The sequence below is a fragment of the Oncorhynchus gorbuscha genome, linkage group LG02 (assembly GCF_021184085.1).
Source record: "Oncorhynchus gorbuscha isolate QuinsamMale2020 ecotype Even-year linkage group LG02, OgorEven_v1.0, whole genome shotgun sequence".
NCBI lineage: Eukaryota > Metazoa > Chordata > Actinopteri > Salmoniformes > Salmonidae > Oncorhynchus > Oncorhynchus gorbuscha.
In genome coordinates, this window is record NC_060174.1 from 110,757,189 (window position 1) to 110,767,817 (window position 10,629).

A 10,629-nucleotide genomic window follows, 5' to 3' on the forward strand; every position below is an offset into this window, starting at 1 on the left:
CCTCCCTTTATTCGGTTTAGTCCCCTTGAGGTGGCCTAGCAGATGTACCGGGAATTGGGTAGCGCGCAGATTAGATGTAACTGCTCCGTAGCACTATAGCTGTGATAATGATTCGTCGTTTTTCCTCCGGTAAGAAGAAGAAGAGATGCTGCCGTATTCCTCTCTTCCTCACTTTGCTCTCACGCACAGAATCGGTAAAGTGCTGCTCTTGAGCTCCGGAGGCGCGTGTGTCAGTCCCGCCCACACAATTGTGACTGCTAGGATTGGTTAACCAATCAAGGCCGTCCGTAGTTGAGCACCGTGTGTGTGTGTGTGTGTGTGTGTGTGTGTGTGTGTGTGTGTGTGTGTGTGTGTGTGTGTGTGTGTGTGTGTGTGTGTGTGTGTGTGTGTGTGTGTGTGTGTGTGTGTGTGTGTGTGTCGCGGGAGGTTAAAAGAGGAATCGGGGGTTTTCTATTCACCGAGCCGCGGGGGCCCTCTAGCCGAGCAGAGTGTTTGTGGGGCGTTTAAATCCTGAACAGCAATTGACAGGCAATCTGGGCGGATTCAATTATCCTAAACTGCCGGCTACTGGTCGGACGAAGCAGGACAGGAGGAGCGCCTCTATCTCAACGGAACAGTTATCAGCATTCTCCAGAATCATACATGTAATTTATATCAAATAAAAGTTAGCATTTTCTAACAATTTGTTTCATTTTGGAAGGCCTTTTGCATGGGAAAACACAGAGTCCTAGTGATTACTACACGTGCTTAATGACGTCACTTTTGTTTTGAACGGGGTCCGTGGCTCATGCAGCCGGAAGCAGCCGGTTCCAAATCAAATGCAATCAACTTTCGGAAGATACAAACACGTGTACTCTCCCTGCGTTGTGTTTTGTTCACATAAATCACCCCGGACAGTGGTCCCAGTTGAGCAATATTTATTATCTGTTGTTAAACAGGAAACAGCACGTCAGTTGTGTAGTTAAACAGGAAACATCCCTTTGTTGTGTAGTTAAACAGGAAACAGCACGTTAGTTGTGTAGTTAAACAGGAAACATCCCTTTGTTGTGTAGTTAAACAGGAAACAGCACATTAGTTGTGTAGTTAAACAGGAAACATCCCTTTGTTGTGTAGTTAAACAGGAAACAGCACGTTAGTTGTGTAGTTAAACAGGAAACATCCCTTTGTTGTGTAGTTAAACAGGAAACAGCACATTAGTTGTGTAGTTAAACAGGAAACAGCACGTTAGTTGTGTAGTTAAACAGGAAACAGCACGTTAGTTGTGTAGTTAAACAGGAAACAGCACGTTAGTTGTGTAGTTAAACAGGAAACAGCACTTTAGTTGTGTAGTTAAACAGGAAACAGCACGTTACTTGTGTAGTTAAACAGGAAACAGTACGTTAGTTGTGTAGTTAACCAGGAAACAGCACGTTAGTTGTGTAGTTAAACAGGAAACAGCACGTTAGTTGTGTAGTTAACCAGGAAACAGCACGTTAGTTGTGTAGTTAAACAGGAAACAGCACGTTAGTTGTGTAGTTAAACAGGAAACAGTACGTTAGTTGTGTAGTTAAACAGGAAACAGCACGTTAGTTGTGTAGTTAAACAGGAAACAGCACGTTAGTTGTGTAGTTAACCTGTTTAGTCGACCCCCTACTTTTTCAAACATTCTGTTAAAAATCGCGCAACATTTCAGCGCCCTGCTACTCAGGCCAGGAATATAGTATATGCATATGATTAGTATGTGTGGATAGAAAACACTCAGCCGTTTATAAAACTGGTTAAATCACGGCTGTGACTATAACAGAATGTGCGTTTCATCGAAAAGCGCAGGGAAATCTGATCACTGAAAATGGAAATAAATATCCTTGCGCTACTTCCAGGAATTGTTCAAAGTGAACCGAATTAAATGAGGCCAAGGTTGCAGTGCCTACAGCTTCCACACGTTGTCTAGAGTCTTGTCATTTGATTCAGCTTTGATTCTTGGTCTAACCGAATCAAGGGAATCGATTCCCTCCGGTCTCCGACCGGATGTTTTGGTCGAGCTCTCTCCAAGACATGTTTTCGAGACGGACACCTATAGAAATGACATCGCCTCCTGATGAATTTTATCGCTTATTAACGTGCACTAATACCTAATGTTGCATTACAAAAGTATTTCGAAATGTTTTGTGAAAGTTTATCGGTGACTTTTTGAATTTTAATAAATGACGTTACGTTATGAAACGCTCTTTTTTTCCGTTTATCACACAGTCTTCATAGAACGATATCTAGGCTATATATGGACCGATTTAATCGAAAAAAAGACCCAATAGTGATTATGGGACATCTAGGAGTGCCAACAAAGAAGATGGTCAAAGGTAATGAATGTTTTATATTTTATTTGTGCGGTTTGTGTAGCGACGACTATGCTAATTATTTTGTTTCGTCCCCTGCGGGTCTTTTGGGGTGTTACATGCTATCAGATAATAGTTTCTCATGCTTTCGCCGAAAAGCATTTTAAAAATCTGTCTTTTTGCCTGGATTCACAACGAGTGTAGCTTTAATTCAATACCCTGCATGTGTATTTTAATGAATGTTTGAGTTTTAACTAATACTATTAGCATTTAGCGTAGCGCATTTGCATTTCCAGAGCTCTAGATGGGACGCCTGCGTGCCAGGTAGGAGCAAGAGGTTAAACAGGAAACAGCACGTTAGTTGTGTAGTTAAACAGGAAACAGCACGTTAGTTGTGCAGAGCTTAATGACATTGATGGGTGTGATTGGTCAAAATCTGTATCATGAAGACAACTGTGTTAGCAGTGGGCTTATGTGACCATTCATCAGTGTATGCTAGCTAACACACTTATTTACAGGAATCATATACCAAAGCACTTCCCAGAAAGCCCCTCAATCCCACACATGTACAAATCGGTAACGTACAGCAAACTTGTACACATTGTAAAATAGAAAATAGAAAACAGTATTCAGAACGTGACCTACCCCTTGCATCACATTTTCATACTGGGAATACCTGACATTCGGATCTCCACCTATCGTCAAACGGGGCCAATCACAACACACCTTATTGTCATCGGAATTGAACCAACAAATAAGAATGCTTTAATCATTGAACACACCTTTCTTTACAGGCAAGTGGAAACCTAACCAACCCTGTCACACACACCTTCTCTGTCTACACCCTTTTGGAGTCAGGACTCAGCTATCCTGGAGTCCATGAGACCAGAGATGTTGGTTAGAGCTGCTTTGCCCTATAAAAAAACACCCACAAAATTCGTCTTTGCTATTCACAAGAAGTATTGCCTGATGTGAACCATGCCTCGAACAAAATAGATCTCAGAAGACCTAAGAATTGTTGACTTGCATAAAGCTGGAAAGGGTTACAAAAGTATCTCTAAAAGCCTTGATGTTCATCAGTCCACAGTAAGACAAATTGTCTATAAATGGAGAAAGTTCAGCACTGTTGCTACTCTCCCTAGGAGTGTCCGTCCTGCAAAGATGACTGCAAGAGCACAGGGCAGAATGGTCAATGAGGTTAAGAAGAATCCTATAGTGTCAGCTAAAGACTTACAGAAATCTCTGGAACATGCTAACATCTCTGTTGAGAGCCTACGATACGTAAAACACTAAACAAGAATGGTGTTCATAGGAGGACACCACGGAAGAAGCCACTGCTGTCCCACAAAAACATTGCTGCACATCTGAAGTTTGCAAAAGTGCATCTGGATGTTCTACAGCGCTACTGGCAAAATATTCTGTGGACAGATTAAACTAAAGTTGAGTTGTTTGGAAGGAACACACAACACCATGTGTGGAGTAAAGAAGGCACAGCACACCAACATCAAAACCTCATCCCAACTGTCAAGTATGGTGGAGGAAGCATCATGGTTTGGGGCTGCTTGGCTGCCTCAGGGCTTGGACAGCTTGCTATCATCGACGGAAAAATGAATTCCCAAGTTTATCAAGACATTTTGCAGGAGAATGTAAGGCTGTCTGTCCGCCAATTGAAGCTCAACATAAGTTGGGTGATGCAACAGGACAACGACCAAAAGCACAGAAGTAAATCAACAACAGAATTACTTCAACAGGAGAAAATACGCCTTGTGGAGTGGCCCAGTCAGAGTCCTGACCTCAACCCGATTGAGATGCTGTGGCATGACCTCAAGAGAACAGTTCACACCAGACAATCCAAGAATATTGCTAAACTGAAACCATTTTGTAAAGAGGAATGGTCCAAAATTCCTCCTGACCATTGTGCAGGTCTGATCAGCAACTACAGAACAAGTTTGGTTGAGGTTACTGCTGCTAAAGGAGGGTCAACCAGTTATTTTATCCAAGGTTTCACATACTTTTTCCCTCCAAGTACAGTGAATGTTTACACGGTGTGTTCAATAAAGACATGAAAACCTATATTTTTTGTGTTATTCGTCTAAGCAGACTTTGTCTATTGTTGTGATGAATTTCACATCAAATTTAATGACGGATTTATGCAGAAATTATTCTTGACACTGTATAAATCCCCCCTAGTAGTGGTAATGTGTATTATAAACCCCCCTAATAGTGGTAATGTGTATTATAAACCCCCCCTAGTAGTGGTAATGTGTGTTATAAATCCCCCCTAGTAGTGGTAATGTGTGTTATAAATCCCCCCTAGTAGTGGTAATGTGTATTATAAACCCCCTAGTAGTGGTAATGTGTATTATAAACCCCTAGTTGTGGTAATGTGTATTATAAACCCCCCTAGTAGTGGTAATGTGTATTATAAACCCCCTAGTTGTGGTAATGTGTATTATAAACCCCCTAGTAGTGGTAATGTGTATTATAAACCCCCTAGTAGTGGTAATGTGTATTATAAATCCCCCTAGTAGTGGTAATGTGTATTATAAACCCCCCTAGTTGTGGCAATGTGTATTATAACCCCCCTAGTAGTGGCAATGTGTTTCATTTGGTGACCTCAGAGAGGACAGGAAACACACATAACCATATCTCTCAATGTGTACATTTCTCAATTATGGGGTTTGCATCTAAGTCTTGTATAAAATGAATGAGTAAAGATTAAACTATTTGGGAAATGATGTAATGTGATGTTAAACCTTTAAAGTTGAACTAACTCATTGGCCCCCGTGAGCACAGACATGATCCGGTGTCATAGAACTGCCCTTTCTTTTACGAATAAAACCCCCTCCTGAGGAAATCCTCTTCAGACCACACGTACCTCGGTGTAAACTGAGGTGGCACAGCTTTGAGTTCAGACTAAGGAAACCCACAGTGTGAGCTGTGATTGTGAATAGGTATTGAATTCCTAACCATACCACGTGGAGCATTGGCTACATGGCTGGAAATGTTTAAACTCTGAGACTATCGATCTCTATCGAATAAGAGCAAATCTTAGATACTAATTAGGACAGCGGAGTCAATCACCACCTTCCGGAGACACCTGAAACCCCACCTCTTTAAGGAATACCTAGGATAGGTTAAGTAATCCCTCTCACCCCACCCCCCTAAGTTTTAGATGCACTATTGTTAAGTGACTGTCCCACTGGATGTCATAAGGTGAATGCACCAATTTGTAAGTCGCTCTGGATAAGAGCGTCTGCTAAATGACTTAAATGTAAATGTAAATGTAATTACTAGTCTGCAGCTAGAAATTTTGTCAACCTGGGATGCGAAGTCCAACAACAGCCGAAACATCTATTCTATGAGAACATTTCTGAATATTTCTCTGAAGTATCCAAGTTAAATCAGCAATACAAAATTTGGTTTAATTATTTATTTACTAAATACCTAACTAATCACACAGAATGAGTCATACATTGATTACTAAATACCTCATAAAAGAAAACGTCCCGTTTACAGATATAAATAAATAACAGTATCATAAAAATGAATTTGTGCATTTTGGACATTTTTGTCTAAATCATTTATAAATAGTGAATAAGAGAGGACCAAGTACAGAGCCTTGGGGCACACCATTCAAGATAGACAATTTAACAGACATAAGCCCATCAAAATTGAGTGCTTTGTTACGGCATTGTACTGTATAGTTCTCTGATATTACAGTAAAATACAGGAAGATGGTGGAAAGTTACTGTAAAAATTATAGTAATGTACTATCCAGAGATGGCTTCTGTGCTGTTTTACAGTAAACTGTAACCTACTGGCTACTGTTTTACATTGTATCTCTGCTGATAACTCTGTGTTTGTAGTTACGTTGTAGAGAGCCTTCAGTCTTTTAGCACCACTTTGGCAGAGCGGTTATGAACACTTAGCAAGTGAAGGCGGCCACACACATATACACACACACACGAGCTGCTTCTTTTAGGAAGTCTATGGCAAAACGTCAGAACACAAAGAACAGTGTTTTGGCAGCTCAATACTAAATGATGAGGCCCACTAAAAAACAACTTGACGATGAAATAGATGAGAGAAAAAGAGAGGATGAATTTTGCTTTGAAGGGGGTTGGGGAGAGTGAGAAAGTGGAAGAGAGTGAGAGAGGGAGGAGCAGAGAGAGAAAGAGGGAGAGGGTGTGAGGGTGAGAGGAGAGGGGGAGAACGAGTGAACGTTGGAGAGTGAAACTGAGGGACAATGAGCGAGAGAGTACTCTGTGCTTTTCAGGAGGATGTGGGTTGACAGAGAGAGAACGTGAGGAGAGAGAAAGAGAGAGCGGGAGAGGGATAAATAAAGTAGAGAGTGGGAGAAAATCTCTCATAGCTCAAATGGATTTTGGCAGGGTAGATGGAAATCCTAACTAGTAGAAAATGGTCTGGCAGACGTAGAACTGGACAGCTCTGGAAGCTGCGAGTGACTACTGAGAGAGAGTGTGTGTCTGTGCAAGTGAAAGACGTCAGTTGAGCTTCCTCCACTGTCCCTGTCCCCATACCGGGTGATACTCAACACACTTGACCACCCTCCTTGACAACATACCAACTGCTAGACAACATATCTGACCCTCAACACGGGGGCACCTCAGGGGTGCATGCTTAGTCCCCTCCTGTACTATCTGTTCACCCACAACTACTTGGCTCCTACAGCATCATTAAGGTTGCTGACGACACAACGGTGGTATTCCTGATCACCGACAACAATGAGATTGCCTATAGGGAGGAGGTCAGAGACCTGGCAGTTTGGTGCCAGGAAAACAACTTCTCCCTTAACATCAGTAAGACAAAAAGAGCTGATCGTGGACTACAGGAAACAGAGGGCCGAGCACGCCCCAATCGTTCACATCGACGGGGCTGTAGCAGGTCGAGAGCTTCAAGTTCCTCGTTGTACACATCAATAAGGAATTATCATGGTCCATACACACCAACACAGTCGTGAAGAGGGCCCAACAAGGATTTCCCTTTTAGGAGGCTGAAAATATTTGGCGTTGGTCCTCAGATCCTCAAAAGTTATATAGCTGCATCAGGACTTGCTGCCCCACCGCTTGCTAAGGCAACGCCTTGGCATCCGACCACAAGATGCTAAAGAGGGTAGTGCGTACTGCTTCGCGTTCTAGAAACTATGCAGTTTTTTTGTTTTTTTACGTGTTATTTCTTACATTAGTACCCCAGGTCATCTTAGGTTTCATTACATACAGTCGAGAAGAACTACTGAATATAAGATCAGCGTCAACTCACCATCAGTACGACCAAGAATATGTTTTCCATGACGCGATCCTGTGTTCTGCCTTACAAACAGGCCAACGGAATTGATTCCATGCAGCGATCCCAAAAAAACGACTTCGTAAAAGAGGGAAACGTAGCGGTCTTCTGGTCAGACTCGGACAAGGGCACATTGCGCACCACTCCTAGCATTCTTATTGCCAATGTACAGTCTCTTGACAACAAGGTTGATGAAATCCGAGCAAGGGTAGCATTCCAGAGGGACATCAGAGACTGCAACGTTCTCTGCTTCACGGAAACATGGCTCACTGGGAAGACGCTATCCGGGCGGTGCAGCCAGCGGGTTTCTCCACGCATCGCCCCGACAGAAACAAGCATCTTTCTGGTAAGAAGAGTGGCGGGGGCGTATGCCTCATGACTAACGAGACATGGTGTGATGAAAGAAACATACAGGAACTCAAATCCTTCTGCTCACCTGATTTAGAATTCCTCACAATCAAATGTAGACCGCATTATCTACCAAGAGAATTCTCTTCGATTATAATCACAGCCGTATATACCCCCCCAAGCAGACACATCGATGGCTCTGAACGAACTTTATTTAACTCTTCACGAACTGGAAACCATTTATCCGGAGGCTGCATTCATTGTAGCTGGGGATTTTAACAAAGCTAATCTGAAAACAAGACTCCCTAAATTTTATCAGCATATCGATTGCGCAACCAGGGGTGGTAAAACCTTGGATAATTGTTACTCTTCTTTCCGCGACGCATATAAGGCCCTGCAACGCCCCCCTTTCGGAAAAGCTGACCACGACTCCATTTTGTTGATCCTTGCCTACAGACAGAAACTTAAACAAGAGGCTCCCACGCTGAGGTCTGTCCAACGCTGGTCTGATCAAGCTGACTCCACACTCCAAGACTGCTTCCATCACGTGGACTGGGACATGTTTCGTATTGCGTCAGATAAAAATATTGACGAAAATGCTGATTCGGTGTGCGAGTTCATTAGAACGTGTGTTGAAGATGTCGTTCCCATAGCAACGATAAAAACATTCCCTAACCAGAAACCGTGGATTGATGGCAGCATTCGCGTGAAACTGAAAGCGCAAACCACTGCTTTTAATCAGGGCAAGGTGTCTGGCAACATGACCGAATACAAACAGTGCAGCTATTCCCTCCTCAAGGCTATTAAACAAGCTAAGCGTCAGTACAGAGACAAAGTAGAATCTCAATTCAACGGCTCAGACACAAGAGGCATGTGGCAGGGTCTACAGTCAATCACGGACTACACGAAGAAACCCAGCCCAGTCACGGACCAGGATGTATTGCTCCCAGGCAGACTAAATAACTTTTTTGCCCGCTTTGAGGACAATACAGTGCCACTGACACGGCCTGCAACGAAAACATGCGGTCTCTCCTTCACTGCAGCCGAGGTGAGTAAGACATTTAAACGTGTTAACCCTCGCAAGGCTGCAGGCCCAGACGGCATCCCCAGCCGCGCCCTCAGAGCATGCGCAGACCAGCTGGCCGGTGTGTTTACGGACATATTCAATCAATCCCTATACCAGTCTGCTGTTCCCACATGCTTCAAGAGGGCCACCATTGTTCCTGTTCCCAAGAAAGCTAAGGTAACTGAGCTAAACGACTACCGCCCCGTAGCACTCAGTTCCGTCATCATGAAGTGCTTTGAGAGACTAGTCAAGGACCATATCACCTCCACCCTACCTGACACCCTAGACCCACTCCAATTTGCTTACCGCCCAAACAGGTCCACAGACGATGCAATCTCAACCACATTGCACACTGCCCTAACCCACCTGGACAAGAGGAATACCTATGTGAGAATGCTGTTCATCGACTACAGCTCGGCATTCAACACCATAGTACCCTCCAAGCTTGTCATCAAGCTCGAGACCCTGGGTCTCGACCCCGCCCTGTGCAACTGGGTACTGGACTTCCTGACGGGCCTCCCCCCCAGGTGGTGAGGGTAGGCAACAACATCTCCTCCCCGCTGATCCTAAACACAAGGGTGCGTTCTGAGCCCTCTCCTGTACTCCCTGTTCACCCACGACTGCGTGGCCACGCACGCCTCCAACTCAATCATCAAGTTTGGAGTGTGTTGTCAGGAAAATAACCTCACACTCAACGTCAACAAAACTAAGGAGATGATTGTGGACTTCAGGAAACAGCAGAGGGAACACCCCCCTATCCACATCGATGGAACAGTAGTGGAGAGGGTAGCAAGTTTTAAGTTCCTCGGCATACACATCACAGACAAACTGAATTGGTCCACTCACACTGACAGCGTCGTGAAGAAGGCGCAGCAGCGCCTCTTCAACCTCAGGAGGCTGAAGAATTTTGGCTTGTCACCAAAAGCACTCACAAACTTCTACAGATGCACAATCGAGAGCATCCTGGCGGGCTGTATCACCGCCTGGTACGGCAACTGCTCCTCCCTCAACCGTAAGGCTCTCCAGAAGGTAGTGAGGTCTGCACAACGCATCACCGGGGGCAAACTACCTGCCCTCCAGGACACCTACACCACCCGATGTTACAGGAAGGCCATAAAGATCATCAAGGACATCAACCACCCGAGCCACTGCCTGTTCACCCCGCTATCATCCAGAAGGCGAGGTCAGTACAGGTGCATCAAGCTGGGACCGAGAGACTGAAAAATAGCTTCTATCTCAAGGCCATCAGACTGTTAAACAGCCACCACTAACATTGAGTGGCTGCTGCCAACACACTGTCATTGACACTGACCCAACTCCAGCCACTTTAATAATGGGAATTGGTGGGAAATTATATAAATATATAAATATATAAAATATATATACATAAATATAAATATATAAATATATCACTAGCCACTTTAAACAATGCTACCTTATATAATGTTACTTACCCTACATTATTCATCTCATATGCATACATATATACTGTATCATCGATACTAACTTTTTTGACTGATCACATATTCTGCTACTGTTTATTATCTATCCTGTTGTCTAGTCACTCTATCCCTACCTACAGTATACCAAATCAAA

The 10,629-nt window shown here is 43.7% G+C and overlaps 1 protein-coding gene across 4 annotated transcripts in view; it reads right to left on the minus strand.

Moving 5' to 3' along the window:
• LOC124015538 (cell adhesion molecule 2-like) overlaps positions 1-10,629 on the minus strand; it is a 946,327-nt gene that overhangs the window by 932,161 nt on the left and 3,537 nt on the right. For 2 of the 4 annotated variants that reach the window (XM_046330835.1, XM_046330819.1), the window contains exon 1: positions 1-135. This exon is cut by the window's left edge and continues 231 nt beyond it. The exons of the other annotated variants lie outside the window; for them this stretch is intronic. The gene's annotated coding sequence lies outside the window, so the exon portion shown is untranslated. Of the gene's footprint in view, positions 136-10,629 lie in introns of those variants that run through there. 4 annotated transcript variants of the gene reach the window in all.